General features: G+C 53.6%; 1 long non-coding RNA gene and 3 other non-coding genes across 6 annotated transcripts; all 4 read left to right on the top strand.

The window, feature by feature from the left end:
- The first annotated feature begins 1,621 nt into the window (after nucleotides 1-1,621).
- LOC133769059 (uncharacterized) lies at nucleotides 1,622-9,099 on the top strand. Of its 3 annotated transcripts, none has more exons than XR_009867098.1 (6): nucleotides 1,622-1,743; nucleotides 3,485-3,629; nucleotides 4,080-4,226; nucleotides 4,736-4,839; nucleotides 6,900-6,954; nucleotides 8,887-9,099. It is a non-coding gene; the product is annotated as an uncharacterized LOC133769059 (long non-coding RNA). The 3 variants fall into 3 exon arrangements; XR_009867100.1 differs by having other exon boundaries at nucleotides 4,028-4,226; XR_009867099.1 differs by having other exon boundaries at nucleotides 4,022-4,226.
- LOC133769247 (small nucleolar RNA SNORA71) lies at nucleotides 4,355-4,487 on the top strand. The gene has a single exon (XR_009867140.1). It is a non-coding gene; the product is annotated as a small nucleolar RNA SNORA71 (small nucleolar RNA).
- Nucleotides 5,226-5,358, top strand: LOC133769246 (small nucleolar RNA SNORA71). The gene has a single exon (XR_009867139.1). It is a non-coding gene; the product is annotated as a small nucleolar RNA SNORA71 (small nucleolar RNA).
- On the top strand, nucleotides 7,351-7,481 carry LOC133769251 (small nucleolar RNA SNORA71). The gene has a single exon (XR_009867143.1). It is a non-coding gene; the product is annotated as a small nucleolar RNA SNORA71 (small nucleolar RNA).
- Nucleotides 9,100-12,445: the final 3,346 nt, after the last annotated feature.

Genomic DNA, 12,445 nt, shown 5'->3' with positions numbered 1-12,445 from the left:
CTCCCATCCTGAGACTTTTTTTTTTAATGTTAAAATTTTTATTTTATTTCAGAGACAGAGACAAAAATAGAGAAAGTGCTCCAATCAGTGGCTCACTCCTCAGATGCCCAGGGCTAGGCCAGGCTGAAGCCAGAAGCCAGGAACTCAATCCGCATCTCCCAGGTGGGTGGCAGGGAACAACTACTTGAGCCATCACCTGCTGCTCCCCATGGTGCACATGAACAGCTGGAATTGGGAGTAGGACTCCAACCCAGGTCCTCAAAAATGGGCTATGGCTGTTCCAGCTGCTGGCTTACTTACGATGCCAGACACCTGCCCCCCGATGCTTTTTGACCCCTACTGATGTGCACAGTACTGTTCTAGGGATCTGCTTACTCTACCACATCCCTCCTGGGCAGGACCTCCTGGGTGTGGATTCTCCACCTTCTTCTTTTTAAAAAATTATTTCTTATTTATTTATTTGACAGGCAGAGTCACAGAGAGGGACAGAGAGAGAGAGGGGAGTTGGGGTGGGGGGTGGGTGGGGTGGGAGAGATCTTCCCTCCATTGGTTCACTTCCCAAATGGCCACAACAGCTAGGTCTGGCTAGGAACTCCATCCAGGTCTCCGATGTGGGTGGCAGGGGCTCAAGCACTTGGCCATGTCCCAGTGCTTTCCTAGGTGCATTAGCAGGGAGCTGGATCAGAGGCAGAGCAGCTGGGACTTGAACCAGCGCTCACTTGGGATGCTGGCAGGGCAGACAGTGGCATAACCAGCTGTGCTGCAACACCGGCCCTAGGTTCTTCACCTTTTGAGTCTTTGACTCAGGAATGGGTCTGATTCCAGGCATCTGTACTCCCCAGCCCCAGGGACAAATATCAAGTCCCTGAATGACCTTCTGAAGCTCCTCCAGCTGAGTGGATGTGAGATGCAGCCATTCACTCCCCACAACCCACCATGGTTAGGGCTGGTGGAAGTCTAGGTCTAGGTTTACCACGTGGGTGACAGGGACCCAACAACTCGAGTCGTCACCTGCTACCCTCTTGCTCTACATTGGTAGGAAGACAGACTCAGGAGCCAGAGCCAGGAATATTACCAGGTACTATGACACAGAGGGTGTCTTACCCTCTAGGCCAAACGCTGGCCCCTAAACTCATACTTTTAGTTCCATTTCTCATGAACTTTTCAAAGTCCCCTCGTACTCTGTGAACAAAATTAAGCAAATTCATCCCCAGCTCCTCTGTGCTCATCTTCTGACTCCCATTCCAGGCTACGGCCCAGATACCTCAGATACCCAGAGAATGTCTGCATAGAAGTCATTCATTCACTCAGCTATGCTAACCATTGAGCTTTTGAACATGGTAGTGGAGCAAAGACAGAGATGCCTGGAGACGCTTGCAGGAAAAAGCCCAAAACAAACACACTCCACGTGCTCATCCCAGTGACAGCTTCTACCATAGTAGACTGACCAACAAAATTCCAAACCGTTTTTTGGAACTGAGCCCTAGCCCTGCGGATTCAGAAATTAAGTTCCTCCACGCAAGGGGGCGCTCCAGGGCCTCTGCTCCATGTTGCGCTCCGCTGAGGCGCCGCTCTAGGCCTCAGCCCGCGCTCTCAGCTGTACTTCCGCCCGCGCCGAGCAAGTGGAGCGTTTCCTGGGCACGTGGCTTTGCTCCCTTGCAGTTCTTCGCCATCTCCCGGAATCCGCAGACATCTGGCACATTCCTTCCCGGTCTGCGCCGCGGCTGGGGTGAGGCCGCTGAGGTGAGTGTAACAGGGTGACTCTAAACTTAAAACTCCCCCAGGATATCACATACCCGGGTGTGGTTCTAGGTTAACTCACTTGGTTGCTTCAGGGCGGGAGGATAAACAAGTTATAGACCTCGGTCTGCCCAGCCGGCGGTAGCCGCCGTATTTCTGGCTTCTGTGCTCTTGCTTGCTTGGTTGATAGCCAGGGCCGCCAGGATGTGGTTTCTGCCTTCAGAAACTGCCCGCAAGTGCAGCTGGGGGTTGCCTTCTCCGGACTTGTCTGCGAGACAGGCAGCCGCCAGCTGGCTAACAAAGACTCCTAATTTGATCTGAAAGGTCTCCTGTGCGCCCCGCAACAGTGAGCACCGCGGAGGGCCTGCCCGAGCAGGGCTGTGGCCCGCGTGCCCGACTTGGGCCTCCCGTGCTCTCTGGACAGAGACGGTGGGGCGAGCGGGGCCCTTGGCCGACCAGGCAGGGAGGTAGATAGCCTTCACTTCTGCACGCAGCGCTGAGGCGCGGGGCTGTGTGGACACGTCTTCCCTGTCCCAGGCAGGGTGCCGCCTTCAGAGTTGCCAGAACCGGCCCGATCCAGCCATAGAGACTGTAGGGCCGCCACAAAACACCAAACACCGGAGTAAGGGAGAGGGTTTATCGGGGGAAACCCGATAGACTGGAGGGAAGGGGCGAAGAGGGAAAAGCGGAGGGGAGCATAAGAGAGACAGAGATCAGGAGAGGGAGAGAGCCAGGTGTTCAGGAACAGGTCCTTTTAAAGCTTAGCCAGGGGCGGGCAGGGAAGTAGGAGCAGGAATCCCATTAGGATGGGGGCATCCTGACACCGGTGGTAGGGCCACGTGCCCGCCTGGCTTCCAGCAATGGCGGCGGGGACTAGAGCCTAGGATGGTGTTTGGGACTGCGCCATTTCACTAACAGGGACTTAGATAGGCGCCTCCAGGCTTTTCTGGGAAAGCCCATTCCTATCCCTGCCCGTTCTAGAGATCCCCGCCCTGTCGGGGGAATACCAGATCTCTCAATTAAGGTTCAGCAATAAAAGCATCCCCGGTGGCCCATCGGGCAGCTGCTCCCTGGGCTCTCTCCTCAGTGTGCTTCCAGTTTGCTCAAATGGCTCCCGAGCCCCCTGGCTTGGCTTTTTTTTTTTCTTCTTTTTCTCTCTATTTCTATCAGTCTCTCCCTCCCTCCCTTCTCCCTTTCCTTTCCTTGAGGGAGACACAGAAAGATCGTCCACCCATTGGTTCACTCCTGTTAGGAAAAGAGGCGCAGAACAGAGAGGAGGCAGTGTATGGATTTACAGCCAGACCAACTGCTGGCGTGCACATTGACAGAACTAGCTGCAGCTAGGCCAAACAGGACCTTCTCCCAGGTCTCCCACATGAGTGCAGGGGCTGTCCTCTGCTGTTTTCCCAGGTGCATTAGTGGTGGAACATCCAGGTCTCGAACCGGCACCCACATGGGATGCTGACATCCCGTGTGGCAGCTTTACCTGCTATGCCACAGCACTGGCCCCTGCTCCCTGCATTTGCAGCCCCCAAAACTGTCAGTTGTCTACAAAGTGTCAGGTGCTGTGTCCAGTCTATAGGACTGTCACTGGTTCTCCTTTCTGTAGTCTTTAGGAAAAGCAAGTGTGACAGTCTGCACCACAAGCTGGTTGCCTAGAGACTCAGAAGGCCTGGGTTGGGCAGTCTGGACTCCTGTCGCACCCTTTCACTAAAGCCCCTTCCCCATACTTCTCTTTGTCTAGGTGCTACAGCCCTCCTGGGCACAGATGCAGATTCTCTCGGATGGCTTTGCTGGTTCTGTACCAGGCAGGGCCTCCTTGGCCCCTGCAAACTTCCCATGCACACTCCCTGATGGGCTCTGGCCGTTCAGGGCTGAGGATGACCCAGGTACGTACTGCTGCTTATGAGCACCTCCAAGACAGCCTGGGGCCTGGTGGAGCAGGTGGGGGACTGGGATTGGGGCCCACAAGGAGCTGAGGTCAGATCCTGGCTAGGTTTTCCGGTTCTCTTGAGCTTTGCTGTTTCTGTAGAGTGGGGAGCCTGCAGAAGCTCTGTGAGGGCAGGGACTTGGATGGGGTTCCTTGTTTTTGATCCCAGGGTGCTAGTTGCATGGATATACCCAGTGTTTGTGAGATGAATGACTGATCCAAGCGTGTTTATCAGAATTTTATTAACAGAGGCCAGTGAACCCCATGCACACAGATGACAGGTGGAATTTAAGGTTTTGTTTTTTTCATTAAAAAAAAAACAAAAAAACAAAAAACTTCTTTATTTGAAAGAGACAGGTGGACAGAGGTCTATCTGCCAGTTCACTCCCCATATTCCTGCAATGACCAGGACTGGACCAAGCTGAAGCCAGGAGCTGGCCACCCAATCCAGTTCTCCCACATGGGTGGCAGGACCCCAACTACTAGAGCCATCACCTGCTGACTGCCAGGATGCACCTTGACGGGAAGCTGGACCAGAACCGGGCACTCTGATGTGGTACGTGGGCGTCCCAGGTGGAGTGGATGGGACGTGTATGGGAAGTGAGCCCGTACAGCACTCAGGGCCCTGGGCTCGTGTGTGTACACTCAGCTGAGCCTGGCCTCTGTTCTTCGGTCCTTTTGTGCCCCTGTATTCGAAAGTGATCATGGGCTGCCCATGCCCTGGTCATTGCTAGTGCAGGGAGAGCAGCTGCTGAAAGCACTTCCCCGTGTTTGGAGGGTCTGCACCGTCCCTGCCGAACCCTGGAGCTTTCGCACACCTCTGCCCTCTTGGCACCTTCTGGATACCTCCTGGCCGCTGGTGGCTGGTGGCTGGCCTGTGAGTGCGCCCTGTGCGAGGCTCCCTGCTGGGCCTGTGTGGCTTGGACAGGGGAAGGTGTTTCTGGGTCCTTGTTTCAGGGACTGTGTGAGTTGGTAGCAGAGCCACAGCTGGGGCCTTGTGTTTTGGTTCCCTTCTGGGTACTGGTCATGCCCTGTGGCAATTGTTGGGTTTGTTTTTCTCTACAGCACCTTGAAGGTGGTGTCCAGCTTACTTCTGGCAGATGGCAGTGTGCTGCACTTAAAGCAGGAGTGAAAGCAGAAGCTGGAAAGAACAGAGGCGCAGCTGTAAGGTCAGTGGGTGCATCGAGGGGGTGCAGTCGTGGGCTTCCTTCCCAGGTGCAGCAGCAGGGAGCTGGACCAGAAGTGGAGCAGCCAGGACTTGAACTTGTGGAACTGGTGTTCCAATATGGCATGCCAGCCTGCCAGCTCACAGGTGCTCGGTCTTTTTGCCGGTGAGCCTGGCGAACAACTGCAGAAAGACTGAGCACCCATGAGCTGGCACTGTGGTGCCGTGGGCTAAGCCACCACCTGCAGCAGCAGCCTGGCCTGAATCCCAGCTGCTGCACTTGCAGTCCAGCTCCCTGCTATGAACCTGGCTTGCCTTCCCCTTCTAACGGGTTGTGGTTCACAGGCTGCTCCTGTGGCCCTCCTTGGCTCCCCCTTTGGCTTTTTCTGCCCCTGTATTCGAAAGTGATCGTGGGCTGTGCGTGCCCTGGTCATTGATAGTGCAGGGAGAGCAGCTGCTGAAAGCGCTTCCCCGTGTTTGGAGGGTCCGCGCCGTCCCTGCCGAACCCTGGAGCTTTCGCACACTTCTGGCTTTGGGACCCTGGTGCTCCGTTCTTCCTGGCTTGTTGAGTATTGAGTGCTGCTTCTGCCCGGGTGGCTGCAAGGCCTGCCTCAGGGCCCCTGTCACTGCCCTTGACTGGGAGCCACCTTGGGGATCCTGCTCCCAGGGCTTCCTGCTGGAAGCTGTCTGCTTCCCTGTCACTCTCTTCTCCCAGCCTGGTCTCCCCTGGTGGGAGTGGCTGCTCGGCGTGGCCCTGTGCTGGGAGCTGGCTGAGGGCAGCCCCTCGCCTTGCTTCACAGCATCCCTGTGTCTGACCTGTAGCACCTGGGCGGAAAGAAAATGAGCAGATGTCTCACTGGAGGCGGTAGGGCTTGTCGCCTAGAGCAAGCCAGCCATCCGGCCTGAGGCATCTGCTTCCTTTCCCTCTCTGTTTCTCTGGGGACCAGCCTTATTGTAGTTGACTTTTAGCTGTGGCCGTGGGAGAGTCTTCCGGGTCGGGGGTAGTTCTCTGGCCTAGGTTAAGGGGGCCGGGACTAGTGCAATCACTGGGGCGGGCAAAGTACAACACAGTAGGATTGGGTATGTGGATGTCGCCCTTCCACACTAGATGGTGGGAGTGGGACCCACCACCGCCCGGTACCCACCCAGGCCTGCACTGGTTGCACCCACACACGGCTCTCCCCAGACTTCCTGGCCTCAGCAGTCATTTCTGAGTATGTGTTGTTGGAGGTTGACAGCGTGATGTTACATGGGATACATATGGATAGTAAAACGGCTGCTAGAGTGGAGCGGATTAACATCCTCTCACATATTTCTCTTGTGTGTGGGAGACACGAGCAGCTCAAATAGATGTCTATAACAGGATCCCAAGTCTGGTTTTCCCATAGTGCCCCTGTTGTATGTTAGCCCTGTCAGCCACTTCCTGTCCTTGGACTTTCTCTCCCCACTTCTTTTTCTCTTTATCCCTATAGTAACTACTGTTCTTGCTGATGGTGAAACTTCAAAAAAAATATTTCACGTAATTCCACATACAAGTGAGATCTGCAGAATTGTTCTTTGCGAGTCTGACTTCACTCAGCATAGTGTCTTCCGGTCCATTCACATTGTGGGAAGTGGCAGGAACTCCTTTTTAAAGGCTGAATAGTATTCCTGTGTGTGTGTGTGTCTGTCTGTCTGTCTGCCTGTCTGCCTGTCTGCCTGTGTGCACTGAGCATTGGCAAACACTTGTGCCATTTCAGTATCTTGGCTGTTGTGCCTTGTGCCATGGTGACTGGAGTGCAGGTGGCTCTCCAGGGTGGTGATTTCACCTTGGGTTATTTGCCCAGGAAAGGGGTGGGTCTTGCCAGGCTTTTACGAGAAATGTGAGCAGGGAGGCTGGCAGGGCTGGCACGTGGGAGGACACGGGTGTTACCTGTCACAGAGGTCTGGGCCCTTTCCTGGAGGTAGCACTTTCTTGTTGCTGAGACAGTAGTAGAGCCACTAAATGCCGTGAGTAATGGCCAGCATTTGTGGGATGGGTCTGCACTGCCAGCCACTGCCAAGTGCTCTGTGTGTCGGTTGCAGGTGGGTCTGCTGTGCGGAGCCTCACTGCAGCAGGAGCTGGACCAGAGGCCCTGAGGTAAGAGTCCCGGGTGGGTCTCTGGATGTTTTCTTTTGCATCTCGTGAAGTCCCGTGCATGCTCTGAGACTGGGTGAAGACGAGCAGGGAAGCGTGGGGAAGCGGCAGCCCCTGCGGTCTCTGGGGCGGTCCCTCACCTGTCTTCAGCAGCTGCTGCCGAGCAGGGACTTGTCTGTGTTGCAGTTCCTGGGCCCTGGTACGCCAGCAGTGTGCTGGCACAGGAAGTGTGGATTCAGGCACCAGGAACTCTGGATCCACCTTTGGACACTCCCCCAGGTCATGGTGGCAGCTGCTAGGGCTGTGTTCAGTTGGGCTGCTCTCACTGATTCAGACTGTTCCCCAGGTCTCTGGCTCCAGCCTCCTTTCCTGGCGAGCTAGCTGTCTGTCTTTTTCTGCTCCTGCATCCGAAAGTGATCATGGGCTGCCTGTGCCTTGACCATTGGTAGTGCAGGGAAAGGAATGTGAAAGACACTTCCCCGTGTTTGGGGGGGCTACCCCGTCCCCTCCAAACCCTGGAGCTTCCCACACGGCAGCCGTTCTGCCAGGCCTTTGCTGGCCCCCATGTGATGGGATGACCGGACCAGCTCCCCAGCTTGTGGGGACTTCATTTTGTCTTCAAGTGAAGGAGCCTCTTGCCAGAAACTGGGCTGTACATTTTCAGTTGCACTCCACACTGGAATAAATTCAAGTAGCACTGAAGGCTGGGAAATCCAGAAAATAATGTTAAAGAAGCAGTATAAAAAGAGCATTTCAGGAGCCAGTGCTGTAGTTCAGTGGGTTAAAGCCACAGCCTGCAGCACCAGCATCCCATATGGGTGCCGATTCAAGTTCCTGCCGCTCCACTTCAGTCCAGCTCTATGCTAATGCACCTGGGAAAGCAGAGGGAGATGGTCCAAATGTTTGGGCCCCTGCACCCATGTGGGAGACCCAGAAGAAGCTCTGGGCTCCTGGTTTTGGCCTGGTTCAGCCCTGGCCATTGTGGCCATTTGGGGAGTGAACCAGCTGATGGAAGATAGATCCTTTCTCTTTCTCTCTGTCTGTGTTCCTCTCTCTAACTCTGCCTTTTTAATGCATGTTAGGGTGGAGTTGGGAGGTTATTCCCAGGCTTAGCACACATTAGGCTGCTGCCTGGGCCAAGCCTGCAAACGCCATTAACCTCTGCAGTCAGTCACGTGTGCCCTGTGTCCTGGAGATCACAGCCTAGGGGTTGCTTCTGCACCTTCCTGCATCACTCCTGGAATCTCCTTTGTCCTCAGCCTCTCCTTCCTTCTTCAGAGTGCTTGCTGTCAGGGCCAGCTGCATCCATATCACCACAAATTACGATTTCCAGTCTAAGTAAAGTGCTCTTTTACAGCGTCTGGATTTGAAATGGAATGACGAGGGCACAGCTGAGGATTACAGTTGTCAAGGGCTTTGCTTTGTGAGTTTTGTGAGAGGAGCCTGATAACTCATGTGGAGACAGCCCGTGATGGAAATGCTTGTTTGTGTGTTGTCTTTGCTTTACTCTTTTCCTGAGTGCACAAGCACGCATTGCTTTTTTAATGTTGAATACTTGGAGAAACAAAAACCAGATGTGGCCAGCTGTCAGGGCAGAGGAGTTCTGTCAACTCTGAACCTTGAAAAATATATCTTTAGTCTGCCAGCAACTGGAGTGCTCTTGGGTTTGTGTATCAGCTCCGAGCTCGGGCCCAGTTGGTTGGGATCCTCCCAGTAATGTCAGCGGGGGAGGACTGGTGCTGGCAGAGAAAGATCTGTGCTTCCTCACCCTCCTAGGTCTCACCCTCCGGGCCGGGTGGCCGAGGAGTCGGTGACTCCCCGGTAGCCCGTGGTGAGTGAGTGCTAAGGACTAGAGCCCAGAGCCAGAGCTAAGCTGGTTTACATTTATGCAGGCAGAAACACCAAGTCATTGGTCCTTTGTCCTTTTTTTTTTAGATCACTCGGTGGTGTTTATGGACAACAGAGGGACAGAATGGATTCGAGAGCACCACGTGAAGTATCACCAGAATTGCTTCCTGCTGCTGGCTCAGAGCACCGTGGAACAACTCTGCACAAGAATCCTGTCCAGGCCTGGGAGACTTGGCTGGCTCTGGCTTTGACCTTAATAGCCAAGTTTTTCTCTTGGAATCCCATCAATAAACCTTATAGACTAACTTTGCCTTTTGTTTTCTAGATTTATTTATTTGAAAGGTAGAGTTACAGACAGGGAGAGGGAGCGATAGAGAGCTTCCATCTACTGTTGTACTCCCCATGTGACCACAACAGCTAGGACTATGCCAGGCCAAAACCAGAAACCAGGAGCTTCATCTGGGGATCCCATGTGGGTGCAAGGGCCCAGGGACTTGGGTTATCTGCTGCTTTGCCAGGCTCATTAGCAGGGAGTCAGATTGAAAATGGAGCAGCTGTGCTCAAACTGGTGCCAATATGGGATGCTGTCACTATAGGTTGTGGTTTTAAGTCAGTAACAACCCATGGAGCTGCAGGGCCGGGCATGGAGGAAGGATCTTAAATTTATTTTTTATTTTTGGACAGGCAGAGTTAGAGAGAGAGAGACAGAGAGAAAGGTCTTCCTTCTGTTGGTTCACTCCCCAAATGGCCGCCAAGGCCAGCGCGCTGCGCCGATCCGAAGCCAGGAGCCGGGTGCTTCCTCCAGGTCTCCCATGCGGGTGCAGGGCCCAAGCACTTGGGCCATCCTCCACTGCCTTCCCTGGGCCACATCAGAGAGCTGGTCTGGAAGAGGAGCAACCGGGACTAGAACCCAGAGTGCAGGTGGAGGATTAGCCTAGTGAGCTGCAGCACCAGCCTGATTTATTTATTTTAAAGACAAAGTTACAGAGAGAGGTCTTCCATCTGCTGGTTCACCCCTGAGATGGCTACAACGGACAGAGCTGTGCCGATCCAAAGCCAGGAGCTTCCTCTGGGTCTCCCACATGGGTGCAGGGGCCCAAGGACCTGGGCCACCCTCTACTGCTTTCCCAGGCCATAGCAGAGAGCTGGATTAGAAGTAGAGCAGCTGGGACTCAACCGGTGCCCATATGGAATGCTGGCACTTCAGGCCAGGGCTTTAACCTGCTGTACCACAGTGCCAGCCCCAACAATGATTTTGTGTTCATTCCTCAAGCCTTTCCTATTCTACATGCACTCAGGCTTGGCAGGGGAAGTGGGCTGTTGATTGAGTGTACAGTTAGCTACTGGTAGTTGGCTCATGTTTACGACCTTTGAAGGTTGCCAGCTTTGCAGAAGAGTCAGGCCAGGGTTGGGATGATGGCTGGTGTCAGGGTGGCCTGTGGAGGGAGGCAGGGCTGATGTCACTAGAGCAGGCTGAGTACCCTGGAGTTCAAGAACTTGGCTCATCAAGAATTCCCTGCTTTGTGATCAACTGTCCGGTTTGCCTAGGCCTGAAAGGGTTTTTCCAGGAAGTGAAACTAACATTGCTAAATTTAGGAGAGTTCTGGAAAAGCTGGGTCCGGTTGGTCAGACTGTCTGGGGGTAAACTATGTAGTGTCAGTCTGATGGGACTGGGGGTAGGGTGACCACATGGAGCAGCTGAGGTGTCCTCAGGGCCAGGCTCTGCAGATGGGGTAAAGTCAATGGCTATGGTCAAGAGATGGTGATGAAGTAAGTCCCAAAGGCTGTGCTGGAGTTAACTGCCTCATCTCTGCATTTGAACTTGGAATTACCTTGGCTGGGCATGTTGCAGAATTCAAGCCGACCTGCCTTAGTGAGTCCCACACTTTTTTTTTTTTTTTTTTTTAACTTTTATTTGAAAGAGCATCAGAGAGAGCTGTCATTGCTAGCTCACTCCCCAAGTGCCATAACAGCCAGGACTGTGCCAACCCAAGGCAGGGAGCCAGGAACTCCATCAGGTTTCTCACATAGGTGGCAGAGACCCTAGCACTTGAGGATCTGTGTTGAAATCCGCTTTGAAAGCCAAGGCCGATCCGCAGTGTTTGCTGCTGGGGCAGGCACAGCAGCAGAACGAAGCCAGAACCTACTTGCATGGAGATGCCAGTCACTGGCACAGCATCATCTCACGTGCTTCTCACCTCTGCTGTCTGCAGCTGGAGCCGCTGTGGGGCTCCAGGGTCTGTGGAAATGAGATTACATTGACCACAATGACCCAAGAACTGGGATTAAAGTCAAGGAGGCACAACCCTTGCTGGGAACCTCATAGACCCGGCAAAGCAGCTGATGGGAGCTTCTGTAGAACTCAGCTGGGCAGTTAGGTACATTTGCTGCAAAAAAGCTTATGCGGTCACTTAGGAGTGAGACGCCGTGTTAGGTACAGATACAGTGGTGAATTTGACAGTTGTGCCCTCAAGGTGAGCCCAGCTAAGTATATAGATAGCAAGTGTTGTCCACATTCACACTGCAAATGCTTATGGAGTGCTGGGGGGTAACAGCAAAACGGGGTGCCTCACAGAGCTTATTTCAAACTGCTGTCCATTATGGGAAGCCACTAGCCATGTCTGGCTATTTACGTAAAAATGTAAAATTTGAGTCTCGGGGCTGCTGGGTTGAGTAACGCAGATGCAGAGAACGTGGAAGTCCATGGCAATGAGGGTCTTGTTGGAATCTAAAGTCCATCTGGTGAAGACCACCAAGGGCAAACCTGTGCTCAGCAGGTTTATTGGCATCGTATGGCAGCGACAGAAGGTGCTCCAGGGTACACCTTCCACCAAAGGGAGAGATGGGTCTCGTAGAGCATCTGTGGAAAGGGACGACTGTGTTGTCACCCTCGCCACAGGCTGTGTGCAAAGGTGTCACGTCAGGTCAGAGAAGGTAACTCAGAGCCTCTGGCTGAGCAAATTCTTCATCCACTGAGGTTTTTCCCCGCCAGCCACCACCTATATTCTCCCAGCTCTTTTTATTTATTAAAACTTTATTTGAAAGAATGACAGAGAGAGGTCTTCCATCCTCTGGTTTATTCCCCAATGGCCACAAAGGCTGGAGCTGGGCTGATCCAAAGCCAGGAGCCAGGAGCTTCTTCCTGGTCTCCCACATGAGTGTGGGGGCCCAAGCACTTGGACCATCTCCCACTGCTTTCCCAGGCCATTAGCAGGGAGCTGGATTGGAAGTGGAGTAGCTGAGACGAACCAGCACCCATATAGACTGCTGGTGCCTCAGGTGGTGGCTTTTCCCACTATGCCACTGCAACAGACCCTCCAATATCCCTTAAAAACAGGTCTCTGGGGCTGGCATTTTGGCTCAGTGGGTCAAGCTGCTTCTTGTAATGCCAGCTTTCAATACTGGAGTGCACCACATGGGAGACCTGGAGGAAGCTTCTGGCTCCTGGCTTTGGATCAGTGCATCTCCAGCTGTTGCAGCCAACTGGGGAGTGAGCCAGTGGATAGAAAACCTCTCTCTCTCTCTGCATCTCTTTCTCTCTCTGTATAACTCTGACTTTCAAATAAATAAATAAATCTTAAAAATAAATTAAAAAAAAATACTGGAGGGCAAGTTTGAGTCCCAGCTGATCCCTGCTGTTGTGCCT

Source organism: Lepus europaeus, chromosome 10, assembly GCF_033115175.1.
Source record: "Lepus europaeus isolate LE1 chromosome 10, mLepTim1.pri, whole genome shotgun sequence".
In the NCBI taxonomy this organism is placed as follows: domain Eukaryota; kingdom Metazoa; phylum Chordata; class Mammalia; order Lagomorpha; family Leporidae; genus Lepus; species Lepus europaeus.
This window is presented reverse-complemented; position numbering and strand designations above follow the sequence as displayed.